Genomic DNA, 13,146 nt, shown 5'->3' with positions numbered 1-13,146 from the left:
CCATAACACCATGAGCACAAGCATCCATTGGGTCTCAGATAATTCGTGTAAGAGCAGCAGCAACCAATCTGGTTCTCTTCTACTAATAACCTCCTCCGATGGCAGGTCCCAAACTAGCCTCATAACATTCCACAAGTTCTGAGCGTGGGGGTAGCGTACGAGTGCATGATGAACTGATTCATCTTCCTGTCCACAAATGGTGCACACTCCATCAACCTCCATATGGCGTTTCATCTTGTTCAACCTAGTGGCCAGTGCTTCCCTAGCAGCTTTCCAAGCAAACACACAGGCTTTGGGTGGCGCTCCACAACTCCATAGCATTTTCCACCCCAGCCTTGAGCCATCAGGCCGAGTACTACACACAGCAGTCCCCTTTCGAGCCAAGATATCATCCCTTGCAAAATTGTACGCCGACTTCACAGAGAAACGACCATGCTTGTCCGGTTGCCAAGCAATAGAATCAGCCTCCCCTCGCTGAGAGGTTTTTATTTCAGAATCTCTATAACATCAGCCGGATAGAAGTGTTGTCTGAGGAGTGAAATGTTCCAAGACCCAGCAAAATTCAGAAGGCCAGCCACCCATTTCAGTCGGCACCGTCATTTCGGCGTGATTGGCTTAAAGGGAGGCCCTCTCGGCAACCATGGGTCACGCCAGATACGTATCTCAGTACCATTCCCCACCCGCCAAACGTACCCTACTTCACTAATTTCAGGCCATGCTCAATGGCGCTCCATGTTGACGATCCATTCCCGGTATAGACAGTGTCAAGAATGGACCCATCCGGATAGTACTTGGCCCGCAGAACCTATGCACAGAGACTTTCCGGAAACTGAATAAGATGCCAGGTGAGGGAGTCCTGGATTAGGGGGTGTTCGGATAGCCGGACTATACCTTCAGCCGGACTCCTGGACTATGAAGATACAAGATTGAAGACTTCGTCCCGTGTCCGGATAGGACTTTCCTTGGCGTGGAAGGCAAGCTTGGCGATGCGATATTCAAGATCTCCTATCATTGTAACCGACTTTGTGTAACCCTAACCCTATCCAGTGTCTATATAAACCGGAGGGTTGTAGTCCGTAGGACAGAATCAACTCCATACACAACCATACCATAGGCTAGCTTCTAGGGTTTAGCCTCCTTGATCTCGTGGTAGATCTACTCTTGTACTACCCATATCATCAATCATCAATATTAATCAAGCAGGAGTAGGGTTTTACCTCCATCGAGAGGGCCCGAACCTGGGTAAAACAAAGTGTCCCCTGTCTCCTGTTACCATCCGGCCTAGACGCACAGTTCGGGACCCCCTACCCGAGATCTGCCGGTTTTGACACCGACATTGGTGCTTTCATTGAGAGTTCCTCTGTGCCGTCACAATCAGGAAGGATGCCTTCTCCCGTCTTCAAAGACGGTGCCGTTGCTAAGGGAGCCTTGGCTGTCGGCCAAACCCTCCGGCTAGGTGGTTTCCTCATGACCGCCTGTTCGGCTGTTGCGCCAACGGTGACCTCTCGGGTCATCAAAAGCAACCTACACGTCAGCTCGGAGCTCGTCGAGCAGCTAGATCCAATGGAGCTCTCTTCCATAAATGGGCTCTTGGATCGCATCGCCGCCCTGGGGGTCGCTATGGATTATGACTAGGTTGGGCTTAAACCCGACCTAAGAGAAATTAACTCTCCCCGAGTCACCCACCACGTTGCCGTGGTAGAGGCGCAGTGCGGCGACCCTTCATCTATTTTAAGGACCAGCTACGTCCGGATTCCCGACCCCTCCAAGCCGGATACCCGCGGAGAGGAGGATGCAACTCAAGACCTATGCTTAGGATCAGGCAACGGACCGGACTCGCTGGACAACATCCAAGAATCTGAACTTCAGAGCTCGGAAACTCTTCGGCCTCCGGATCTTGGATTGGGTAAAGTCTCAGATTCAACGACACCCACCCACCCGAATATAAGCGATCTCTCCCAAGTCAGGCAGAGGCCCGACGAAACAGTACATCATTACTGGGCCAGATTCCTCCTGGTTATGAACAGGATAAAGGATCGCCGCGAGGGAGACGCAATATCAATCTTCTGCAGTAATTGCACGGACGAGGGAATCCTTAACGCCATAAGTCGTCGTGATATTACACGCTTCGCTGACTTGGCGTCCATAGTACAAAAGTACTGTGCGATGGAAAGTGCCTGGAAAACCGAAATAAAATTTTGGGATAATCCGGCCTTGAATAATAATCCCGTCTGAACCAAGAGGGTGCATCATCATAAGGCACCCGGGGTAAATAGCAAAAAGCCAAAACCCTCTACAGGGCATGGAACCGTACTGGAAAGGTGGCTTGATGGACCCTGTAGAATTCACAGTACAGAGGATGCCACATCAACTCACAGCCTTAGAGCGTGTTGGATACTCCGGCAGGTAGCCAAAATTGGCGAGGACCTCTTAAATCGGGAGGCCGCAGAAAGCCAGCCCGAGGACACCAGTACCATTCTCACAGTCTTCGATACTTTCGCATCAAACAATATGCGAAAAAGAACACTCCGCAGCCTCGCCGAAGTCTATCAAGTTGCAACAATAAATCCATGGAGCGACACTGCTATCACCTTCAACGCAAGTGATGAACCTAGATTCCGAACAGCCTGAGCACCAGCCGCATTGGTCCTTAGTCCCATAGTGGACGGCTTTCACCTCACCAAGGTGCTCATGGATGGAGGCAGCGGACTGAACCTCATTTATGAGGAGACCCTTCAAAAAATGGAAATAGACTGGAACCGCGTCGAGCGAAGCAGCACAACCTTTAGAGGAATAATCCCCAGTCGGGAAGCGCGCTGCATAGGAAAAATCACACTAGATGTGGTGTTCGGCACGCCGGATAATTACAGGTCCGAAGAAGTCACGTTTCAGGTGGCCCCGTTTAAAAGCGGACATCACGCCTTACTAGGGCGGGAAGCATTCACGATCTTCCAAGCGATACCCCATTATGGGTACATGAAGCTTAAGATGCCCGGACCGAATGCAATTATCACTCTAGCTAGTGATCCGGACATAGCACTCCGCGCCGAAAATAAGACGACCGCATTAGCCCTCGACGCACTATCCAAAGCCTTAGCGGCCGAGGAACTGACTGCGCTGCGCTCCACAGTTAACAGGGATGATGTGATACTCAACAAAAGATCCAAATCCACATCCTTCAAGCCAGCTGACGAAATAGTCAAATTCCAGGTCCATCCAACGGATCCCAATAAAACAGCTTCCATCGGGGCACGGCTGAACCCCGATGTAGACGCCGCACTGCGAGAGTTCCTACGAGAGAATTGGGACATTTTCGCCTGGCACCCTTCAGACATGCCAGGGATCCCACGCAGGCTGGCCGAACACAGCTTAAATATCCTAAAAGGATTCAAACCTGTCAAACAAGCCCTTCGGCGTTTTTCCGAACCCAAGAGACAGGCTATGGGAGAAGAGCTAGCCAAGCTATTGGAGGCCGGATTCATTAGAGACATAAAACATCCAGACTGGCTAGCAAACCTAGTGATGGTACCAAAGAAGGACAAATCCTGGCGCCTGTGTGTCGACTTTAAAGACCTTAACAAGGCTTGCCCAAAGGATCCCTTCCCCCTCCCCTGTATCGATCAAATTATCGATGCCACCGCAGGACACGATTCGTTGTGTTTCCTCGACGCATACTCCGGTTACCACCAAATCAAGATGGCAGAATCGGACCAAGCTGCAACAGCATTCATCACACCATACGGCCCATTCTGCTTCAACACAATGCCCTTCGGGCTAAAAAATGCCGGCGCAACATATCAACGCATGATCCAGACATGTCTGGCAAATCAGATCGGCAAAACAGTGGAGGCATATGTGGATGATGTGGTCATCAAATCAAGACATGTCGATTCTCTAGTAGACGACTTGAGGCTCAAATTCGATAACCTCCGAAAATACGACATCAAGCTCAACCCGGAAAAATGCGTCTTCGGCGTTCCAGCCGGAAAGCTTTTGGGCTTCATTGTATCCGGTAGAGGAATTGAAGCAAATCCAGCCAAGATTCGAGCTTTGTCACAATTGGATATCCCAAAGGACCTCAAACAAATACAAAAATTAACCGGATGCATGGTGGCTCTGAGCCGCTTCATCTCCCGCTTAGGAGAAAAGGCACTGCCCCTTTATCGCCTCCTTCGGCGCACCGAACACTTCTAGTGGACGGATGCTGCCACAGCCGGACTCGATGAAATAAAAGACACATTGGCAACAAACCCAGTCCTGGCCGCGCCAAACACCGGCGAACCAATGCTATTATACATTGCAGCAACACATCAAGTTGTCAGCGCAGTGCTTGTTGTCGAGCGGGAAACGGATGGACACAAATTCCCCCTTCAAAGGCCGGTCTACTACGTGTCCACTGTCCTCACTCCATGCAAATCACGGTACCCGCATTACCAAAAAATTGCATACGCGGTATTCATGGCATCCCGAAAGCTACGACACTACTTTCAAGAGTGTTCCATAACAGTAGCCTCGGAGGTACCACTTGACGATGTTAACAACAACCGCGATGCAACGGGCCGGATCGCGAAATGGGCCATAGAGCTCCTCCCGTTCGATATAACCTATAAGCCACGGCGAGCTATCAAATCGCAAGTTTTGGCCGACTTCGTCGCAGAATGGACGGAGGGCGAACTCCCTAAAGAGTACGGGACATACTCAAATTGGATCATGCATTTCGACGGCTCCAAAATGTTGGCCGGACTGGGGGCTGGCGTCGTGTTGACGTCCCCCATAGGAGACACAGTCCAATATGCACTCCAAATTATGTACACGGACTCCAACAACGCAGCCGAATACGAGGCCCTCCTACATGGCCTCCGGATGGCAGTATCCATGGGCATTCAACGCCTAGATGTACGCGGGGATTCAAACCTCGCGATATCCCAAATAAATGGCGACTTCGACGCCAAGGACCCAAAAATGGCAGCTTGCCGCAACGCCGTCCTAAAAATGTCAGCTCGGTTCGAAGGGCTGGAGTTTCACCATATAGCCCGAGAAAACAATCAAGCGGCGGACGTCCTGGCACGCATCGGAGCAAAACGCGATGCAGCCCCCCCCAACATCTTTTTGGAAAGATTGTTCAAGCCATCTGTAGCATGGGAGGGGGAAACCGCAAGTAACAGCCCGGACCCAACCGCACCACTCGACGCCGAACAATCTGACACAATTGGAGGCTCTGCCAACGAAATTACACCTTCAGCCCACGTAATAATGGCGATCATCGCCCCGTGGACGGAACCATTCCTAGCCTACCTTACTAGGCAGGAACTCCCGGAGGACCAAAACGAGGCCCGCTGCATAGTGCGGCGATCTAAAGCCTACAGAGTCCATGAGGGAGAGCTTTATAAGAAAAGCACTACCGGAGTCCTTTAAAGGTGCATCTCCGAAGAGGAAGGGCGGAACCTTCTGGCTGAAATTCATGCCGGACTCGGTGGTCACCACGCTGCTGCTTGGTCCCTTGTTAGCAAGGCTTTCCGTACAGGCTTTTATTGGCCGACGGCCCGGGCAGACGCTCAGGACTTGGTCCAACGATGCGCTGGTTGCCAACTTTTTGCCAACCAAAGCCATATGCCACACACCGCACTCCAAACTATACCAATTACCCGGCCTTTTGCGGTCTGGGGGCTTGACATGGTCGGACCCCTTAAAGGCGGAACCGATAGAAAGAAATATTTACTGGTCATGGTAGATAAATTCACCAAAATGGATAGAAGCCAAGCCTGTTAAAATGGCCGAATCCGGACCTGTGATAGACTTCATATCCGGAGTTGTACACCGTTATGGCGTCCCCCACAACATCATAACCGATAACGGTACAAACTTTACCGCCGACGAGGTAAAACTCTGGTGCAAAAACATGGGCATCAAGCTCGATTATGCTTCCGTCTATCACCCACAAACCAACGGCCAGGTCGAACGTGCAAATGGTCTTATCATGAGCGGCATTAAACCCAGACTAGTGCGGTCCCTTAAGGAATCTAATACGCACTGGGTAGAGGAGCTCGACTCCGTACTACAGGGGCTGCGGACCACGCCGAATCGCACCACCGGATACACACCATTCTTCATGGTGTACGGCGCAGAGGCAGTTCTGCCCTGCGACATAATTCATGACTCACCTAGAGTGAGCATGTACGAAGAAAGAGAAGCCAAGCTCGATCGACAGGACAGTCTGGACGCTTTGGAGGAGGAGCGCGACGTGGCAAAAGCCCGTTCCGCATTCTATCAACAGCAGGCTCGAAGATATCAAAGCAGAGAAGTACGGGCCAAAAATTACAATGTCGGCGAACTAGTTCTACGCTTGCTGGACAAGAAAAAGGACAAACTCAAGCCCAAGTGGGAAGGTCCATTCATAATCGACCGAGTCTTGACGGGCGGGGCATACCGCCTGCGAGATGCGTCGGATAACCGACTCGAGCTGAACCCATGGAACGCCACCCGTCTCCGAAGATTCTACGCCTAGCGCCGGACTCTGTGTTCGTCTCCTTCCTCTGTCCATCTTTTTTGCATTTCTCTGTCTTACATTTCTCTTCTTCCCCTCTTTTTTCTTTTTATAGACCTTAAAGGCTCATCTAGTGACGCGCCACTCGCGCTCACCATACCTGGGGGCTTCTTTAACAGAAGCTTATTTATACGAGCTTCACGCCCAACACATGCGTCAAACTTCCGCATGTACCTTTTTCTTCACCATTATATGCATCGATATGACTTAAGTTTTGTCCAAGCTGGGTTGCCTGGCTCCTGTACTTACCCCTACGTTCCCGATTGTTCGGCTAGGTGGTAAAGGGAGCACCTCTGCGATTGTTACTGCCGGGTCAGCCGGATGTGTACCTCAGACTGGGTGAAGCCGAAAGTTAGCGTTCTTAAGGGAATATTCGGTCAGTGAGATAAAAGATGATCTTTATTTACCCATTTTATGCGCCCCCAGATGCCTTTTCTGCGCCTTTTTACGCAGTCCGGACATGCACTTTAGGGCATGCCTCCCAGCGAAAGGAACCCCTAACGGAACTATTCTCTCTGGAAGATGTTTCTTACTAACCATGTAATATAACATAACTAGTTGGGCACTTGTATGATAAAGCACTAATGACCCCTACGCCTGGTCTCCACGCATACCACGGTTCTTATATAACCGCTATGGTATTCGGACACACTCCGGACTGTCAGGTCTCGAGGTTGAAGCGAAAAGGTCGGCAACGACAAACGATCTACAATCCGGCTAGAAGGCATTACACATGTCAATTAAAAATTACATGGTCATTATGACTGATTGTATTCCTCTTCTATACCATCTAGCAGGCTGTCTAATTTACAGTCCTGCTGGGAATACTTTGCGACCAACTCTACTTGGCCGTATACTAAGCTCACAGGGATCTCCTTCCCGTCAGGCCCCACTGGTCCGACCTGGGCCATGTGGTTCGGGTCAGACTTCGTAAAACGGGTCTTCACCATGGCCCAGGCTTCCCTAGCGCCTTGTCTGCAGGCCGATATCTTCCATAACCAGAAGCGCCGCCGAGCTCCCTTCAGCTTCTCCGCAAGCTCTCCAAGGCCCTTGGGCATGGAGTGGGTAGGCCATAAGGCTTGGGCAACACCTCGCATCGCCTGCCGAATTCGCTCGTGCAGTTGCATGAGTTCGGGAAGAAGGTCACCCGTAGAACCGAGCATCTCCTCTGCAGGACGACCTGTGAGCATACCTACAGACATTACTCTGTTAGTCGACTTCCTCGCCGAACTCTTTTTTCAAAGTTCGTTCAAGCACTTACTAAAAATGCCGCGTCGAAGCCGCCGATTCTCCTTCGTGGAGTCCAACAGCTGGCCACGAACATCTTTGAGTTCGACGTCCAACTTGGTGTTGGCATCCTGAAGATCATTCTTCTCTCGCCTCACCCTCGTCAACATACTCTCATCGGCCTTTAGCTGGCGTAAGAGTTGTTGCTTGTCCGGATCGAGTCCGGCGCCATCTGCAATTTGATTTGTCAGATTTGCACCCACACCACACAATACTAATCTTTCAAAGTGTATTTTACCTGAGGGAGTCTCTCGGGGCTCCCCTGCTGCGGCTAGTGTGGCCTCTAGTTGGGCCTTGCACTTTTCCAGCTCCTGGGACAATACAGTATTCTTCTCTGTAAGAACCTGCATATTAAATGATCCTTAAATCAGTTGCTCTAACTTTTTCAAGTCTCGGGGGCTACTGGCATATGTATATATTTAACCAAAATTTTCTTACTCGTATGTCTTTCACATACTGCTCCGTAGCTCTGGCTAAACCATTTTGAGCGGCACGGAGGTACGCATCTCCCGAATTAAAGGCATCTAAAGCCTCTTGGGAGAAACAACTGTCGCGTAGAGTAGTCCGGCGACGCCTGTGGTTCATGGCACTCTCCACTTCTGAATTTGTGGCGGACAGCCTGTCCGCATTCTCTATTGAAGGAGCGTCCGGTGCGCGCCTTGTACTCGCCTCCGCTTCCTGGCCAGACGTTGGAGCCTGGCTGGTGGAGGCGCGATTGGCAACCTCTCCGGATGCAGTCCGGCGAGGTCTCTTCGTCCTGAAGATAGCACGGACATTAATATGACCCTGACAGAGTAACTCCAGGGAAGTAGAGGGTGCACTATACCTTTGCGCCGGCATTTCAGTCCGGACTTCATTCCTTTTTGCCCTACGGGGCTCTGCGGCCCCTCGTTGGCTAGACGCCGCAGGTTCGGCCTCCTGCCGTGGAAATCTCCCCTGCAAAACACGGTTGTCATCAGAAACACCGAAATACATGAGAGTGGAATCCCTCTCAAGGGAATGAGACTCTGGTTTCCATCACCTGGGAGGCTGGGATTAACCCTGGGTAATCAGCCGTGATGGCTACCAAGGTATTGTCCTTGCTTAGCTGATAGAACACCCCGTCGATAAGCTCCACCGATATATCCGGATCCTCTTCGGAGTCCGGATCGAGAGACCATTCTGGGTCCTCGGGCTGTGGAGGGCGACTGCTGATATCCTTTACCTCCTGTCATAGTTCCTGCATTGAAGTCGATTAGACTACCTATCTAACCACGGGAGTATAAAACAAACGGGCAAGCACACTTGTTCACTTACCCAACTGGGAGGATCGTTCATACTGAATCCGGCCCGCGGATTGACGCGGAGGAATTCCTCCTTTTCCCCCTTGTACAAAGAGGATAAGATCTTTTCTAGAGTGGCGGCCGAGTCTGGCCCTTTACGACCGTGACGGGTGGCGTCATCCTCCCCGTTGAATTCCCACATTGGGTGGCCTCTGTATTGAAGCGGCTGCACCCCCCGCATAATGCATGCGGCCATGACTCCAATCATGGTTAGCCCGGAATGAGCCAACAGTCTTATCCGGCCCATCAGGTAAAGGACGTCTCTGTCGCTTTCTCTCTGAGAGCTTCGCGCACGCCAGCTCAAGCGTTTCTTCAATGGAGCACTGTTAAACTCAGGGAGACCGGCCCGGATGGGGTCCGGTAGCGGAACGTCGTCTATATAAAACCACTCCGAAGCCCAGTCCTCGGACGCTTCCTTTGGGGTTCCGGATAGGTATCCGGTCCCGGCGATGCGCCATACTTTGGCTCCGCCCACTTGGTATATGGACCCCTTTTGAGAATGGGGCACCAGGCAGAATAACCTCTTCCACAATGCGAAATGAGCCTCAATGCCTAAAAATAGCTCGCAAAGGGCGACGAAACCCGCAATATGCAATACGGAGGCGGGCGTGAGATTGTGCAGTTGGAGGCCGTAAAACTCCAGAAGCCCGCGGAGAAATGGGTGAATCGGAAATCCCAGTCCCCTTAATAGATAGGGGACGAGACACACCCACTCTCCTCTAGAAGGATTGGGGGCGCTCTCCGCTTGTTTTCCGCCATTATAGGTGGCGAGACCGGCTCGGACCGGGACCATGCATGCCTGGGGGAGGAATCCCTGGGCTTGAAGTGACGCTAACTTGCTATGCGGGATGGTACAACTCTCCCAGTCCCCGAGTTTGGGGCCGGAGGCGCGAGGGGAGGAGCTACGACGGCTGGTCATGTTGGAATAGACCTTTGCTGGAAGCGCTCTGATGATCACTCGCGGAAAGGAGAAGATGTGGTTTGGGTCTAAATCCCCATCCCGTTAAATAGGCGGCTCGTTTATACGGCCAGGGGTGTGAATGTAAAAACGCCCCGGCTTTTCGCATCTGCTTTACACGTGGAAGACGGCCATTATTGGGCATAGAAGCCGAGGAGCACTACATTACAAGAATCGGACATTATTCCCACAGGTACACAAGATTCGGAGAAGAACCCGCCTTGCAATGCCGAACAATTTGCGCGCCGGACTCGTCGTCATTGAAGCCTGGTTCGGGGGCTACTGAGGGAGTCCTGGATTAGGGGGTGTTCGGATAGCCGGACTATACCTTCAGCCGGACTCCTGGACTATGAAGATACAAGATTGAAGACTTCATCCCGTGTCCGGATAGGACTTTCCTTGGCGTGGAAGGCAAGCTTGGCGATGCGATATTCAAGATCTTCTATCATTGTAACCGACTTTGTGTAACCCTAACCCTATCCGGTGTCTATATAAACCGGAGGGTTGTAGTCCGTAGGACAGAATCAACTCCATACACAATCATACCATAGGCTAGCTTCTAGGGTTTAGCCTCCTTGATCTCGTGGTAGATCTACTCTTGTACTACCCATATCATCAATCATCAATATTAATCAAGCAGGAGTAGGGTTTTACCTCCATCGAGAGGGCCCGAACCTGGGTAAAACAAAGTGTCCCCTGTCTCCTGTTACCATCCGGCCTAGACGCACAGTTCGGGACCCCCTACCCGAGATCCGCCGGTTTTGACACCGACACCAGGCTTGCCGTGCTAAGAGGGCTTGATTGAACGTCCGAAGGTCTTTAAACCCCATTCCACCTTTTCCTTTAGGTCTCACCATAAAATCCCAGCTGACCCAATGTGTTTTTCGTTTACCTTTTTCTGCTTCCCACCAAAAGCGACGAGTCATTCTCATGAGTTCCTCACATAGCCCCGCTGGTACCTTGAACACGCTCATAATATAAACCGGGAGGACATGAGCGATCACCTTGATCTTTATTTCTTTTCCACCCATAGAGAGATAGTTGTCCTCCCATTCCATTAAGCATTTTGCCAACCTCTCTTGTAGGCCTTTTAATTTACCCTTACTCATTCTGCCATCTGGTGTCAGGAGGCCGAGGTATTTAGCTTCAAAGGTTGCTTGCGTAATTTGCAGTGTACCCTTAATGCTCTCTTGGGTACTAGTTAGGCAGATCGAAGAGAACAAGATAGAGCACTTGTTAGGGTTGATCGCCTGGCCTGTTCCTTTAGCATATATCTCAAGCACATGTTTAACACGTTCTGCTTGTTTGTTGTCTGCCTTGAAGAACAACAAGGTATCATCCGCAAAGAGCAAATGGAAAATACCCAGGGCACGACGGCAAACCTTGATCGGCGTGATAGAGTCCTGGGATGCTTCACGATGCAACAGAGCGGAAAGGCCATCATCAACAAACAAGAACAAAAAAGGGGAAAGCGGATCACCTTGGCGAAGACCTCTGGATGGGCAGAACAAATCAAGAAGGGTTCCATTAAATTTTACCGAATAGCTCATCAATGTCACACAGGACATAATCCAATCAACCCATCGGGGAGCGAAACCCAAACTCTGCATCATTCTTCTAAGAAATTCCTAGTCAACCCTGTCGTACGCCTTTGATAAATCCAACTTATAAGTGTAATAAGAATGTTGCTCCTTTTTACAGTGCCCAATGGCATGAAAACATTCAAACGCTACCAAGGCATTATCAGTAATCATACGGCCGGGGACGAAGGCACTCTGGTTCAAAGAGATGATATCCCCAAGGAATGGACGGAGTCTGTTTACCAAGCACTTAGCCACAATCTTGTACAGAACTGAACACAAACTGATAGGCCGAAACTCTCTAATTGTCTCAGGCTGATCTGTTTTCCGTTGAGTTTGTCTCTGATGGCATGTGCCCTGTGGTAAAGAACAGCCGGACGGCCGCAGCAATCGTGTCCTTTTAAACCGCCCAGTTTCTTTGATAAAACCTCGCTGGGAATCCATCTGGTCCAGGGGCTTTCAGGGGACCTATTTGAAACAATGCGTCGCATATTTCTTGTTCAGTAAAATCCCTACAAAGTGAGTGATTCATTTCATCCGTTAATTTTCTATCTATCAAGCCAATTATCTCATCAACATTCAAAGAAGGATCTCTGGTGAACAATTATTAAAGAAGGAAGTGGCCATTAACTCCATGACCGAGGGTGTAGTCTGCCATACACCATCATCATCTCTTAGTTTTTTAATCTTGTTCTTCCTGGCTCGCCAAACGGAACTACTGTGGAAAAACTTCGTGTTTCGATCGCCCTCTTTGAGCGAGCTAATACGAGAACGCTGCAGCCACAAGAGTTCTTCTTTATATAGCAGTTCATTCATACTATCAGACAGTCCTTCTTATCTCTCGTGGATCTCCATTGGTCTGCACTAGGCGATCAAGTTTTTTACCCGGAAGTTAAGCGTGCTCAGACTAAGGGGGGGGGGGCACGCTTAACTTCCAAGTTCTATTCCCCCTCGTTTTCAAGTCTGCACTTGTTGTTTCCCTGACAATAGTAAGCTGTCAATCCTATTAACCCTCAGGAGTTTAGCTTGAGCATGAAGTCACACGTTTCACTGTTTGAGTTTGAAACTATTATTCTAAAAAACAATAATTATTTAGTAACACTAATATTTCTTGAATAAATAGTTTGACCATAGTTTGACCTGATTTAACCAAAATAAAAAAAAAGAAATTTGAGCATATCTTTTTTTCCTTAAAGAATTTGAGGATTCTAAAAATTTGCAAACAAGCCATAGGCAGTCAAAATCGGATGCGGATTTTCGTGCTGAACATTTTGATATATTATACGTTTTTTTCGGACATCGTATGCAAAAGTTATAGCCGTTTTACTTTTTCATAACATTTTTTTGCAAAACATATTCAAATTTAAGTTTTTTAATTTTCCTAACTAGTAGATGTAGTAATATAACTACATCTCGAAGGATTTTATTTTTTGAAGTTTCTATCATTTCCTCTTT

Source organism: Triticum dicoccoides, chromosome 3A, assembly GCF_002162155.2.
Source record: "Triticum dicoccoides isolate Atlit2015 ecotype Zavitan chromosome 3A, WEW_v2.0, whole genome shotgun sequence".
In the NCBI taxonomy this organism is placed as follows: domain Eukaryota; kingdom Viridiplantae; phylum Streptophyta; class Magnoliopsida; order Poales; family Poaceae; genus Triticum; species Triticum dicoccoides.
Note: the sequence above shows the minus strand (reverse complement) of the source record.